This window comes from Haemaphysalis longicornis, unplaced genomic scaffold, assembly GCF_048455015.1.
Source record: "Haemaphysalis longicornis isolate Haplotype H1 unplaced genomic scaffold, Haemaphysalis longicornis Haplotype H1 scaffold_10, whole genome shotgun sequence".
In the NCBI taxonomy this organism is placed as follows: domain Eukaryota; kingdom Metazoa; phylum Arthropoda; class Arachnida; order Ixodida; family Ixodidae; genus Haemaphysalis; species Haemaphysalis longicornis.
Window position 1 is genome coordinate 31576998 of NW_027526204.1, and position 15951 is coordinate 31592948.

A 15951-nucleotide genomic window follows, 5' to 3' on the forward strand; every position below is an offset into this window, starting at 1 on the left:
GATGTTAATGGCGAAAGGCCTACTGGGGCAAATAGCGCCAGAACAGTGGTTATTATGAGGGATGAAGATCTAAACAGTAAAAGCACTCAACAAGAACGAAAGTAGAATCAGTAAACGACAATAGGCATGACTGGTGTAGAAGGGCAGATTTTGATTAAGTGTGGTATGAAATTGGGTCTAAATATTTTGCTTCTCCGAAATTTAAAGACACACTGGACAGAAAACATAGGATCATCCGAGAGAAATGGGCTGGGTGTCACAGGGTGCGTGGTCTGTACACTTGTGGGAAGTGTTTCCGTCGTGTGGTGTGAAGTGCTTTGCATTGAATGAGTATGTGAACTACAGATAAGGCCTCACCGCACTTGCCACACCGAGGTCTTGAAGACCCGGCGAGCAGATACGAGTGTGTTGCATCTGTGTATCCGTAGCCTAGCAAAAACAACTTCTGTGCTACTGCTGTGTGTATAAGTGGTGTATGGTCCCAAGGTGGTTTTATTACGTGTAGTTTGTTGTATTTCTGTTCACTCCTGTGTGTTTGCCAGGCTTTTGGAAGTTGTTTCCTGACGTGTGGCTTCATGTTGGCGTATGGTACTGTTGTTAAGTCAACTGTGCTACTAAGGGCAGCAGCAGCGGCCATTTGATCTGTGGTCTTGTTCCCTGCTATTCCAGAGTGACCTGGCACCCAGCAGATGGTCACTTCAAGGTATAACGCATATAAAGACCTAATAGGCTAATTACAAAATTGACTGCATTGTTTTCAGTTTTTGGGCTGACAATGACCGCACAACTAATAAGGAATGAGTATAGATTACGGACCGTGGAATGGTAGTAGGGAGGGTACGGTTCACGGCAAGTAGTATACCTTAAAGGAGCCATGAAGAGAAAACAAACGTTTGTTTTATTCGGAAGATTAGGTGTTTCATAGTACCCCAAACGCTTTCCCGGAAGCAAATGATGCTTTATTCACTGAGAAATAAGGTAATTTAAGCCAAAAGTTTAAATCTCCAGCTAAAATTGCACATTCCGTGACGTGAACAATGGCGCCATACGAGCCGGTCCATGAAACAGATACTTAGTATGTCGACTCCATATAGCACCCACAAGCGGGAGTCGACCGAGACGGCGGCCATTTTAAAAATACTAGTAAAACCTAGTGCACCCGCACCCCTAGTCAAGGAATCGCCTGATCCGGAGAACGAAACTCTTGCCAAGAAGCTCGGGCTTGCATTTAACAACCTCACACCACTTGAACGCTCAATGCTTCTAAGTGCACGAGCGGCAAGCGTTGTGGGATAAGCGGTGGACGGGAAAGCGACCATTCCGCGATAGCCACAACAGACGAACGCCCTGCCGTCGGCACCGCTGCCTCGTCAGTCCCGTCGCGACGGACGAATACAGACTGGTACGTATGTGCCGTATTTTTATTACGGTTGATAATAGTTAAATATTTCAGTCTCAGTATCGCTTATGCCAATTGGCCGGTGTCGTGTACGGAAAGCCGTTCGCGCGAGTTCTCTGCTTCGACCAGAAAGATACGAGCGTCAATGCGCGGTGTTTACGGCATTTTTCCCCCAAGGTCAGAGCGCTTTGACGGCGATATGAAGAAGTCGGCGACCAGCGCCAGCATGTCCCAGGAGTGAGCTAACGTAAGGGTCCCTGCCGTAATCACTTCCTCGGAAGTGAAGCGAGCACACTCGTACTTCCTTTAGGTCTCTTTCTCCTCCTTTTGCAAAGTTCACAAAACGTAGCCACTTGCTTCGCCGAGGTTCGTCGTTGGGCAGCACATGAAAGGAGATCTCCTCACAGGGGATGTCGCTTTTCAAAGGCAACAGACGTTTACAACAAAGCTGTACACCTGCAACCCCCCGGACAGTTTCATCTTCATCGGCAAACACACCTAGGTGCCAAGAATACCCGTAAACACTGCATGCTTCGCCCCACACCAGGTTTTATGTTAGTGGAGATGGGCCGGGATTTTTTTTCTTTTGTGCTAAGCTTCCTTTCCCTTGAAAGATTTCAGAATCTAAGAAAAGTCCTTGAGGGTTTGAGGGCCTGTCCTGTTGGCCTTCTGAAAAACGAACTGAATAGCTCAATACTTACCGAATAATGGTTTTTGGTGAATACTTTAGGCGAATATTTTTCATCCGCTTATCACAATACGCCTCAGCCTTTGAATGCGCAACTTTTTTTGCCCCGTGCTTCCCAATCTTTTTTTTTGTTTCCGGTTACACAAGAAGACGTGCTCGCGCTTGGCACGCTGAAAAATAGGAACCCAGGCCTAGAGAACATTTCTATTCGCCATTTGAAGTTAGTCGCTGATTTAATCATAACCACAATTAGCCATATATAATAACCTTGTCTTTAAGTTTGGTACTTTTTCATCTTAGCCCAGGCCTCGATAACATTTCTATTCGCCATTTGTTGTTAGTTGCTTATTTAATCATAACTACACTTAGCCATATAAGAAATCCTGTATCTGTTCGGTACTTTTCCATCGGTTCTAAACAAAGCTAAAATAATCTCTGTTTTGAAAAGGGGTGACCGACTATTAATATCTAATTACCGCCCAATTTCTATTTCGTATTGTCCTGGTAAACTAATTGAATAGATAGTTTCCCAACGTCTGAACAGCTACCTCAGTATATTTTATCTCCTGAATCCAAGTAAATTCTATTTCCGTTCTGACCGTTCCACCAACCTTTCAATAACAGACTTCATTAAAAAATCAATTGACACTTGAAATATTGTGGGTTCAGTTTTTCTAGATATTACAAAGGCATTCGATACGATTATTCATAATATCTTGCTTAAAAAATAAGAAGCTAACGGCATAACCCGTCCGCCACTAACTATTTGGAAAAACTGTTTACTTAAACGACAATATACCGTATGCGTGGCTGATAGTTTTTCTGAAACAAGAACTTGTAATGAAAGTGTAGCTCAAAGATCTATTGTCGGTCCTTTACTTTTCATATTGTATAATATTGATCTTCCGTATCGTCTTAATTCTTCTCTCTGCGCCTTGTATGCGGACGATAGAACCATTTCTTTATCTAATAACTCCATAATTTACCTTACCGCTGACTTGAATGTAGTATTAACAACGTTGTAAAATGGCGCCGTGTCAACTAATAATTATTAACCCAGAAAAAACTAAATTTGTGGTCGTTAGATTTCATCAGAATACCATCGGTTTTCTTTCCGAATTACATTTTGGGCCACATTTAATAATATATTGCGACCGCGTTACATTTCTTGGCATTCACCTCGACTCGCACCTTACATTTAGTTTTCCCTTTTCCAATCTAAAGTAAAAAACAGCTTTTGGGATTCGAGCTTTATTCAAGGCGCGGCGCTTTTTTCCTCACCAAGCCGTGTTGTCTTTATAGTTTGCTTTTCTACACAGCCATTTTCATTATGGTATTGGTTCATGGGGCAACACTTACTCCTCTCACGTTTTATTTGTTCAACATATACAAAACCACAGTATTCGCATTACAACATTTAGTCCAGGTCGTTCCTCCGCCTCAGGACGTCTACATCACACTAATATATTATCCATTATGGGCTGTTTCAATATAATTTAGCATTGATTTTTACAACATATTACACTGTAAACCCCGTTATGATCTCTCTGATGTTACTGTTTTACGCAGTAAACGCACAACCAGGTTTTCAAGTAATAACAATTTCTTACTGCCAACTGTTCAACCTCATTACGGTAAAAAGACTTCTTCTTGTAGAGCTTTTAAATTTTGGAATAATTGTCCTACGGCTGTCAAATCATCACGGTAACTTGCTTGCTTTAAAAAAAAACCTCAGAGGATTTCTTTTGCTGTAATTAGGATCTTGTTCCCTGTTTTATTCCTGCGTTACACTCAAGGCTCTCGTGGGCCTTTGCTTCCTTTGTGTGATTTACGAACTGATTGTACCACTTTTTATATTATATATCTAAAATTAAAGCTACCTTTCTGAGTGTGTGTACATAAAATGTTAATTTGCTATAACACCAATGCATATTCATTAGCTGTGCTTTTTCGCCCATTTGCTGCTTCTACGCAATTTATTTCATGTGTTTGTAATCGAAGGTCCTCTTTCAGTCAATTGACTCGGGGATTGTGGTGTGCATACTTATATGTTTGCTTTCCATTCTTGTAGTAAACTTTCTCTTTAACAAATGGAATTATTTGCTCGTCAACCCAGATGTTTGTAAGCACGGCAGTTTGAGACAGGCCTTTCTAATTATGTCACAGCGAGGTACACCCACACCCATGCACGCACGCACACACGCACACACGCACACGAACACACACACGCACGCACGCGCGCACGCGCACACAAATATGCACACACGCACACGCACACGCACAGACACAGGCACACGCGCACACGTACGCACGAACGCGACACATACATACACTACACACACATCATAACAGGCACTACACAGAAATACACACAAAACACACACATACACAAAACACGAACACAGAGAGACACACAACACATACGCACACAACACACACACACACTGTCTATGACATAAAGTTTCATGTTTTTTTTAATATCTGGTCCTAGTCTGCAGTACGTTACACGCCACATAACTTTCCAACGAAATGTCTTAGCAAATCAACAATGACATCAGAAGTATCTCTGTACCCAAAGTCATATATTTAAAAAAATTACTGGTTTTACTAAGCCTTGTCTGGGTTGTCAGGAGGATAAGCAACATCACAAGTCTCTGTCAAAACCCATCTCAGAAACCCCTCCAAAGTTATCGCTCAGGATATTCTAAATTATCAAAGAATGGAGTGTGTTTTTTGTGTGGCGCTCAGCCTTAACTCACTTCTGCGACCATACTGTGGATGAGAGCTTCGAAGGTGAATTAAAGGGGCTATAGGCGCGATGTTACTTTAGGGCAGCGCTCTGGAGCTGTGGTAACAAGTTGATGAGGTATGTAAAATCTCGTGGGAACCCCGATAAGGAAAGGAAAAAGCCGGATGGAAGTAAAGTGGTTGTGATACCTCACGTTTATCGTACGTTGCATGGTTTGAACAATGTTGCCAGTCGGTATGGTGTCATGGTGGGTTTTTTCGCCCCACTTAAATTGGAGGGAATGTGCGCCACAGTACAAAGAAAGGCTTCGTCGGCAGGAAGGGCGGTGATATCAGGGTGTGGCAGAGAGCATGACCACACGTATGTAGACTGCCAAAGCGGTGTCGGGTACGAAGTCCCTCTTTCGTGCGGCGCGTCATACATCGGGCAGACTGGTAGGTGTGCTAATGTTAGATTGGGAGAGCATGCGCTCGCTTTTCACAAACGTCCGCGACCGCCTTTGCCCTACCCTGCCACACGTGCGGCTGCCACCCAGATTTTAAAGGAAAGTGATGTTGTTACCAAGCATCCGAAGCAGTTAAAACGAGAGATAGTTGAAGCCTATCACATTAGCAAGAAGGGCGAGCAGTGTGTGAGCAACCCTTCAATGGTGCTTACTGATAAAGAGGTCCAGTTCATGGATAATGACAAATAAGTCATGTTCCCCTTTTTCATTTCTCTGGTTTTTTTTTGTATGCTTCTTTCACACGTGCGGCGTTGTTTTCCTTCATTATAAATAAATGTGGCGGCTTTTCATTAAATTCAGTTGAGAGTCCACACCTGTCCTGTTGTTATTGTACTGTCTGTCCCGACTTTCTCACTGTGATTAGGTATGAACACGTACCAACTCGCCCAACTTGCAACCGTTGTCAAATATGAGTCACAAAGACATCATTTTAAAATATGCATGCGGGAACGTTTGAGGGACGAGATTCACCTTGGCATAGACATTGTCAGTTCGCGAATTCTAGTGGACCCTTGTAAAAACAATCAGACTACGTCTGAAATTTCATTTTTTCCGTCAAATGTTTTTGTGTCGACATGCGCCATAAGACCCTAAATGAAAAGCATTTAATTGCGTAAAAAAGAAACAAGAAGTTTTCTTTCCTCGCGAAAATTGATCCCGCAATGCTACAGTTTCAAAGCGGCTTGCAAAAAAAACATACCAAATGAATTTTCTACCGGAGCAATTTTTCCTGGTGCGGGCTCATTCCTAATTGGATATCTTAGATATAAAAATATAATGAGAATTCCTGGATACTTAGAAGTATGGTGTTGCCGCAGCTGGGTTTTATTCCAGCAATGATTGGGTGGAAATTGGAATGATTGCCTCCTATCACGTGTCCAGTAACAGTGCTTGTGAGTGCTTTAAAAGACGGTCACCTGAGATCTCCAGCAGTCATCCAGGCTTGGCCATTCGACGTTCAGACTTTCGGTGACGGCAGCGGTAAGCTGACAAAATGTTTCTTCTGATTACTGTAATCTTGTTGTCTGTACAAAGTTCCATGTATAGTTTTCAATGAACATTGCTTCCTATTGCAGAAGCCAACGTAAAGTTGTGAACATTTCGTGAAAATATTGGGCTTCACCAGGGCATTTTATGAAACAGTTCTTTTTTACGGGTAATTTTAGTTCAAGAAAGCACAAATACCAAGTAATTTTGATGAGACATGCAACGCCCTCGCCCCCCTCCCCCGAGTAATCAGACTGTTCTCTTCCAGGGATACAAAGAAACATGCGCTTTACAAATGCAGCCTCGTGCACTACTTCCTATATTATTGGGTGCCTATGCTAAAATTTTTTCAAGCGCTTCTTTTCTTAATTTCCCTTTTGCCTGCAAATCTGATTGCTTGCTGTAACTCTTCGTGTTTCATGACGTAAACTCCTGTCTTGGCTGTATGCTCACAGTATGAATAAATGAAAATATACATTTTTTTCTCGCTGAGGAAATAACTGAACTCTATGCTAGAGAATAAGCTGTCAGTGAAATGCACATTTAAGAGCTAGAAGCAAGTATTATTTAAAAGAAATATTCACAGACATTCTATTTCATTCTCTTTACTAAAAAATGAGAGTCCAATTTGTAAAAAAAATTGTTTTTTACAGATTCCGCAATTAGGATGGGATTGTTCTCACTGGTAAGGCATTGTTTTCAATCTGATGCACGTAGCATTGCATTTTACAACTGTCTAGATAAGGGGTAAGGCCTGGAATAGAAAAAATAATAAGATTATTCAGCAGGGCGGCTGAGCAACGCCGGGGGAATCATAATGGGAACCGAAAAATCACAACTCTTAAAATGTATACTTTCTTTATTTATTTATTCCTTTATTGATACCGCAATCCCCATTACGGATATTTTAGCAGGTTGATTACAGACACTTTTTTACTACGAATTAAGGACAGAAAGTTGGGCTAGTTGGTTAGATGAGAATGGGAACGTTTTACTAGCGCAAAAGATAGACCACACGAATAAGAAAAACACCGGACGAATGCTAGTACTAGAAAGCACCAAATTCAGGACGGAATGCCGGGCAGACAATTATGGGTACATTTTACTAGCTCAAAAGACGGACCACACGAGTAAGAAAAGCACCGGACGAATGTTTGTACTAGAAAGCAACGAATTAAGGACGGAACGTTGGGCTAGTTGGTTAGACGATGATGGGTACATTTTACTAGCGCAAAAGACGGACCACACGAGTAAGAAAACACACGACGAACGCTAGTACTATACAGCAACGAATTAAGGGCGGAAATTTGGGCTAGTTGATTAGAGGATAACGGGTACATTTTACTAGCGCAAAAGACAGACCACACGAGTAAGAAAAACACAGGACGAACGCTAGAACTAGAAAGCAACGAATTGAAGACGGACGAGGAGGAGGCTAAACATCTTTATTGGGTAATAAATTTGTGTGACGTCTTCAGGAGGTGGACTCCTCAGTCCAGGACCCCATATGCTTTGCCAGCCGCTACAGCCCGCTCCACCAGTCGAAGCTCGTCGGACAGGCATGAGCTGGACAGGCCGCGCCTCCAGAGCTCGTGAGACTTGTACGGATTCGATTTGGGGAGAGGGTGGGAGGGGCATCCACAAACCATATGGAAAAGCGTACAGTCTGCTCCGCAGAAGGGGCACCTAGGGGACGTGATGTGTTCAGAGTAGTGGCAGACTCTTTTTGGGTGGGGAAAGGTGTTTGTTTGCAAGGCACGGTAGTGGTGTGCCTGCTCTATAGATAGGTGTTGGTGGGGTGGGGGAAAACTAGCTCAAATTTTCGTCCTTAAGTTGTTGTTTTCTAGTACTAGTGTTCGTTCGGTGTTTTTCTTAATCGTGTGATGCAGTGTTGATTAAGCGAAACGACTGCTCACTACAGCAGCGCCAAAACTGCGAGGTCAAACTGCGTGGACAGTAGATTTCACTTCATGCTCTCAAAGAGTGTCAAGTTAGGTATTTACCCGAAGTTACTAAGTTGTAGAAACTTGTCAATTGCAGATTTTTCATTCGAATGCAATACAAGAAACAATACATCTGGCATGAGTTGCCTTGTTTAATGTGGTAAATACAACCAATATACACATGGCTAAGCAGAAAATGTATTTTTTGTTATGCCTTACGTAGGTTATTATAATAGCAGCCCCATTATACCCTTACCACGCGCGGGATAGTTTTACGACGCCTGGCGTGTTAAATTAGACCATGTTGCATTTCGTTTGCCTACCAAATATTATGTGTCTCTGGTTTTTCAAAACATAACTTTCGTAACCTCAGCGCAGATGAACAGCATAGAATGCAACACATAACGAATATAAACCTTGCTCCAGATTTTCAGATTCCATGTCGCCATGGCTTTTGTATTCCTGGCACAAATGGCTGTAGACGTTGTGGCCGGTTGTGGCGGCCAATGGGTAAGATCATTGAATAGCATGCCCAATTATGTTGTTCACTCCGGCTCTGATTACACATCGTTTATTTATATACAATGCCTTAAACTAAGATAAATGAAAAGTACAATGACATCGTTTAAAAGTTCACTTCTCCTGATTAGGAGAGACAGCTCATGCTGAAGCACTTGAAAGGGAGTAGCCACCGTTGCAATCGGAATCAGGGCAGTGAGCCGTTCGTAGAATAAAGCGACATCTGCAGCATTGTGAAAAAGGAATCGCAGGGGATCACTGTCAGAAGAGTGACCAAAACTTCAAAAAAGAATGTTATGCTGTTGAATTAATGTGGATTTCTTGTACCTTCTTTCTCGTCATACTGAACTTGAAAACGTCGATAAAGTGAATTGAATTTATGACATAAACAGGTCGCCTACAAAAGTTATCCCCCTGAAAACGTTTCCGATTAGAGTACTCAAATGTCCCCAATAATAACTGGTGTGAAGTCTCGGTTTCCTGTTAGGTTTTTTGTGTGATAGTAGAAAGATATTTGCAGTCACTAGCTGTTTTACGATTTCGTGCACGATTTCCAAGAGAGTGTAGTGTGATACCTAAGCAGCTTGTTGATGGTATATACTCAAAGCAAGAAAAAGCTGATGCAGATGAGTTTGTCTGCGAATTAACGAACCAGAGTTCCACTGTGACTTGTGTGAAAAAGCGACAAATGCCTAAAAGGAGTGGCAATAATACAACTTCACATTGTTTGACAAGCTTAGGTATTGCAATGTATATTATAAGCACAAACACTGGGACTAGTGTGCGACACTCACGAAAAAGTGCACTGCTTCGTGGTATTTGCGTGAGAAGTTTTGTTAAAATGATTCTTTTAGCGAGGACCTCGTGTTTGTTCCTCGTCTGTGCATTGTGCGTTTTCTTGCATTTCCGGTTTCTTACGTTGGCCCAGAAACTGGTGGTACTCGAAAGCGCACTTTTCCTATTAATAATGTTGTTGTCCTTTCCTTTTCGCGTCTTTTTATTGGCTTGGTGTCATTTACTATAATGCCGCATTCGCATCGCCAATTAGGAATAAAATCGACGGCGGCAATTTTTCGCTACTCTTCAAGGGCTGAATGTGGGATTCCTTTGCATGTCTTAAGTGGTACAGCGTGTCCGGCCGTACCCTGTGCGTTTGATCCAGCAGCGGTGCAGAGGTCCTTGTATGCCGCCGAGTGCGCAGTGACTGCTCGTTCGTGTACGCCAGCCCCCCCATACAAGCATGAAGAGTCGGCCGCCCGTGATATTCGTATTCCAGGGGGGGGGGGGGGGGGGACAGAGAAACTAGCCAAAAGTCTCAACGAGGGGGCTTTCAAGCAGAAGGCTATTCGGGCGTACTTATTTAGCACTTTGTAGATATAATATTACCATGGAGTAAAAAAACACTCCGCAACATGCAACATTCGGAATTGAAATGCGATGGATGAGGTAACAGCGGAACTGGTAATATACACGGGCTCTATCTCGGCTTCGATTACGTTACCTCTTTCTTAAAAAAAGATGGTTAAAAAGAGAATCTTACTCCATACAAAATCAGTTTAAACAAACTCCACATTTTACCCCCCTAAAATTGAAATAACACTGCCAAAATTAGTAGCCAAAGCCCACTTCAACTCCTTGAAAGTCCAAAGCCAACAACCACGTTACGAACTGAAGAGAACTGCGGTTTTCCTCGAATCTGCTCTTTGCGCCACCGAATAGACACCGGTTTCATATTGTTGTGTCTTAGTAGACGGAGGTGTAGAGAGCAGGATGGCGATGTACCTTTTTACTAGGCGTAGCGCTACACCGAAGAGTACAGGCAGCACGGCGAGTCTCAGCGAAGATGGCTGAATCAGTCTGGCCCGCGAGCGGTGGACCCACACATTTGCGTCGTCGTCTTCGAACACCTGGCTGGCCGAGAAGCAGGGAACGTAGCACTCTTGCAGATTGTACTCTGCACGGCGAGCGCACACACCGTAAGCAGGGAATCGCGACTTGACAAATATCCACGTGATTGTGAGTCTAGAGATGCAGGTCCAATTCCGACCACGGGAAGCATTTTTTTCTTCGAAGCGCGCTCTCCACAAACCTGCTCGTGGGCTTCTGGCCTCCTCGCCACTTTCCCTTACACTTTTTGACCTAGCATTTTCTTCCTGTGCACTTCGCCGACAATAATTTCCTGTTAGCAATACACACACACGAAAGAACGCTTCAGCCGCTTCAGTGTTAAAACGATACCCCCGCGTGTCCTAATTTCGGAACATATAACACAGCGCTTGTGTTTGCCGTGCGTTTCCACATTTATTCGGCTGTTTTGGCATGTTTTGTTCAGGTGCAGCATCACCTAGTACGAACACTAACATAAAATTTTCAAACGTTCTACCGTTAATTTTGAGATGCTCGGTATTGTGTTGTTCCCCTGCTGGTTTGTCGCATGCGGGGGGTGTTACAAAAGAGGTCGTAGTATTGACAAAACTGCACGGGAAAATTTCGGACGACTATTTCCTGATGCTTGTAACAAATCTTTGCAAATGGTTTCTTTGTTCGGCAATTGTGGTGTTTTTGCGTATAATACAATAGCCTATTATTTCCGCGAACGACGACTGTCTACAAATGAAGTTTCGTTGTCTCTTTCAGTGTACCAGCTTTGACAAACCACCTTGCTGCAGCGGCTTTTTCTGCATGCCTGTCGGATTTGGATCTGGCGTCTGCGCACCAAATAACCCGTAACGAAGTTCGTACCCGATGTAATCAACGGCATTCATAGACTCTCCCAACCGCGAAAATTTTTACGACGAATACGGAAATAAATCTCAAGCATGAATGAATCATAGTAACTTCGTGCTAGCAGACCAAAAAACAAAAGCGCGTGTAGAAGAATACCTGGGACCACTGTGTGTCATTCGGCGGATCACAAATTTCGCTTACTGCGTCCCACTTTTGTGTCACGGGCGCAAGCACTGTGGTATACCGGCCGACCACAGACTTCATTCGCCCAGCACAGCCACGAAGCGACAACAATAATCGGTGTGTTTGGCAAGGAGTCTCTAAATATTACTTTTGTGTGTGGAAAAGTTGATGCGACTTAGTCACTAAACACTGCAAATTGAACTAAGCTTCATAGCGCTTTTTTTACCCAGACGCAATAAATAAAATTATATTTCAGTTTTAGGAGAGACGACGCGCCGAAAAAAACGCCTATGCTTTGAGGCCTGGCGCAGTTGAAGGCTCCGTTATCGTTTCGGCCACCTGGCGTTCACGAACGTACGCTACAATCGAACCAGCCGATGTTAGTTTTCGCATACATCTTAAAAGCGAGCAATGCGGCCACGATGGAACTCCCGGCATTGGCATCAGCAGCACCTGATTTTGCCACTGATCCACCGCGGAAGGTGTAACTCAACACCAGAATTTTACACCGGAGGGGCCACTCAAAGGAGGTTACACTGATGGCAGGCTCTCACTGCAGGTCAGGTGTACAAGGAAGCGTGTGAATCTATTTTTTTTTCGATAAAGCAGTTGGATATGAACAAGTTTTGGTAGTTCAAAATGTACCTCAAAACTGACTTAGGCTGAATCAGCGTCTAATGTTACAAATGTCCGTATCTGTGCACGCCATCCCCCCTTCGGTGTTCAGTCGTTCTAGTATTTCCCCCAAATATATGATGAAAAAATTCGCAAGCGTGACGAGTATGCTTAATAAAAACACCGTTTGAAGATTTGTCGATATGATATTCTTGCGAAGACATACAACCCGCAGTCGTTTTCAAGGCAAAATAAGGATTACTTCACGTTATCCAGCAATATTTCACAAGACGATGTCCCCCTCCACTGTAACTGGTATTTGAGGTTGAGATGGCAGCTGAAAGCTGTCGTCGTGTACAGTTTCCGTTTTTAAACAATACATTTAATACAACGTGTAGCTGCCTACTGGTATTACCTGCATTACCGGTATTACCGGTATTATGGTGGTTTCCACAAGACCGAAGAAGTCACTGATATCTTCGATAAACCAAAGAAAATCAAAATTTAAACCAACTCATACAGTTTTACTAAAAATTTGACTGCACAGGTAAAATAATTTTGAATTCTAGATTGGAGTGTTTTTATGACAAAAATGTTTTATAGGTGAAAAGCTTCAATACCATCGCATCAGCCGCAGAGGTGTCTCCCATGCAACTGCACTACAAATCGTATTTGATATAGAGAGGGTGGGTGAAACCTGTCGTCGTGTACTGCTTCAGTTTTTAAACAATACATTAGGACGTGTAACTGCCTACTGGTATTACCTAAATATATAGGCGGTGGTTTCCACAATACAGAAGTCACAAATATCTTCGATACAACGAAGAAAATTAAACTTTAACCCACCTCATACAGTGTTACTAAAGTTTTACTACGCTGGTAGAATAATTATGAATTCTACATTCGACTGTTTTTATGAACAAAAGTTATTTTATAGGTGAGAATCTTCAACACCATCACATCAGCCGCAGAGGTGTCTCCCTTGCAACTGCACTACAAATGGTATTTGATATAGAGAGGGTAGGTGAAACCTGTCGTCGTGTACTGCTTCAGTTTTTAAACAATACATTAGGACGTGTAGCTGCCTACTGGTATTACCTAAATATATAGGCGGTGGTTTCCACAATACAGAAGTCACAAATATCTTCGATACAACGAAGAAAATCAAACTTTAACGCACCTCACACAGTGTTACTGAAGTTTTACTACGCTGGTAGAATAATTATGAATTCTGCATTCGACTATTTTTATGAACAAAAGTTATTTTATAGGTGAGAATCTTCAACACCATCGCAACAGCCGCAGAGGTGTCTCCAACAGAACTGCAAGACAAGAGAATCGCCGCGTCGAATATGCGCTAGAACCAGAACCCTATGCTCCCAATATTTCATCAAATCATTATTGCTGCGGCCTAACAAAACTCTAAAGATATAATGATATTAAACATTTTTGTACGCTACTCTAGTATTTTCGCATAAGAGTCCTACAACGAATTGACAAAGGTTTTGCTTAGTGTACGCTGCCTGTGGCAGCAGGCTGTTTTGCATCCGCAACTGATATCCTGAACATTACACCCAAACACTCCGAACACGATAAAGGTGCCTATTGCAGTGGCCGTACGACGGCCTGCGCAGTCAGTTGTATGCCACTTCTCCATAAGGGCAGATTGTTTTGTTCTGTGAAGGTACTGCGTATCGAGTAATAATTTTTGGTACGGGCTTGGCAACGATTGTAAATGATATTTTGTGCTGCTTGCCGATTACACAGTAAAGTGTAAGCAATGGCTCTTGCTGGAACACACCAAGAGAATGGATGGCAACCTTGGTCCTTTCTTGAAGGCATTACCAAAGACCCGGACGGATTATCAAATAGGCCTCGAAAAACTGAAGTCGACATCGGCGTTTGATCTTGGATCCAGATTCGTATATGAACGCCCTAGTCTGGTCTTGTGGATATGTTAATACCCTATCAAGCGTTCATGGTAGCTTATTCAGTTTTGTAGGTGACACATTTTAAGACATCGTCAACGTGGTACTACTACAAAGGGAGAGCCTATGGGTGGCCATCATTGCGAAAAATATCGGGACAGCAACCAAGCGAAAAGGCAACATTGTTTCCGCATCAACTGCGTGATTTAATAATTAAACCTTTCGGTAAAACGTGGAGAGCCCCCGCACGGGGCACCTTGAGCAATCTTGGTGACGGTACTGGCGATACCGCGGACCCCGAGCCCCCAAACATAAGCTGGATCCAACCGTGGCGATGTGTTTATAGGTGGAGGGTTAGAAACCACGAACGGTGGCCGTCGGAGCCTTGGTCAAGCTCCGGCCGATGGGCTCCCTGCCTGTCTACCAGGCAGGGAGCTCCGGGACCTCTTTGACTAACAGGGTAAGGTCAAAGGAGAAAGTACCCCAGTCTCCCTGCTTTTATAGTATGCCCTATGGTACTTACAAACCCCCCCCCCAAACGTGATCAGTCCCTGAAAAGGGGCCGCACCGAAGTATCTTTTCCTTTATTGCCATCTTTAACATTTCCTAAACCGGATAATTTTTCAGAGATTTCTTGTGATGGAATCGCTCAACCCAACCCAACCTCTTGTATCGCAGTCAGTCTTCTTGATCGCAAAATCTCTTGAAGCCATAGTAGGAAAATCATATAAGTGCAAACAACAAAGGACTGGTGAACTACTAATCGAGGTAAATGAAAAACTGCAGTCCACGAAGCTTCTAGCTCAGACTAGACTGGCTCATCTAGACATCAGGGTCACACCACATCGGAGCCTCAACAGCTCGCAAGGTGTGATATCCGAGGCGGATCTCTTGAACGAAACAGATGCGGATCTCCTTGCCGGCTTGAAGGATCAGGGCGTCACTGCCGTGAGACGCATCACTATCCGCAGAGACGACAAGGAGATTCCCACCAAGCACATTATCTTGACGTTTGACCGCGCAGTTCTTCCACAACACATCAATGCAGGTTTTAACCGTTGCTCCATCCGTCCGTACATCCCGAACCCGCGGCGCTGTTTTAAGTGCCAGCGGTTCGGGCACGGTACAAACTCCTGCCGTGGCCGAACGACGTGTGCAAAATGCGCGTCGCATGACCATCCGAGTGACAACTGTACATCCGACACCCTCTCTTGTGTGAACTGCGGGGGGGGGGGGGGGGGCGGGGGGCGCATGCAGCCTACTCCCGCAAGTGCGGAAAATTTCAAACTGAAAAAAAGATAATCAACATCAAGGTAACTGAGAACATCACCTTCCCAGAGGCGAGGAAGAGGTTCGCCTCTTTCCCCCTGGGGAGGTACGCCGACGCAGCTCGCCGGGGGGCGGAGCGGCGTCTCGTTTCCACAGGGACCCAGTTCAGCGAGTCTGACCTGGTCCCTCCACCGCCCCCCCCCTGGGTTGCCTCTGGCAGCCCAACCCACCACCACGCCGCTTGCTGAGGCAGCAGCGGTTGTGGTGGCAACCTCTTCCGTCGGGACCGGTGCCGCTCCCGCCTCTGTCTCCCCGTCCTCCAGTGCGTTGGAGGGTACCGAGGTGATGGACACCACGGGCCCCGCACCGGTTCCCACCGCCACCGCACCGCCCGTGCCACCTCTGGCGCCCCGGACGCCCTCGGCGGTGGCGGCCCAAA

General features: G+C 44.2%; 1 long non-coding RNA gene across 2 annotated transcripts in view; it reads left to right on the top strand.

Moving 5' to 3' along the window:
• Positions 1-11618, top strand: part of LOC144158343 (uncharacterized) — a 32661-nt gene extending 21043 nt beyond the window's left edge. The window contains exons 1-4 of one of the 2 annotated variants that reach the window (XR_013320022.1): positions 6203-6322; positions 6982-7013; positions 8698-8781; positions 11428-11618. This is a non-coding gene — a long non-coding RNA (uncharacterized LOC144158343). Of the gene's footprint in view, positions 1-6202; positions 6323-6981; positions 7014-8697; positions 8782-11427 lie in introns of those variants that run through there. The other variant, XR_013320021.1, reaches the window with a different exon arrangement.
• Positions 11619-15951: the final 4333 nt, after the last annotated feature.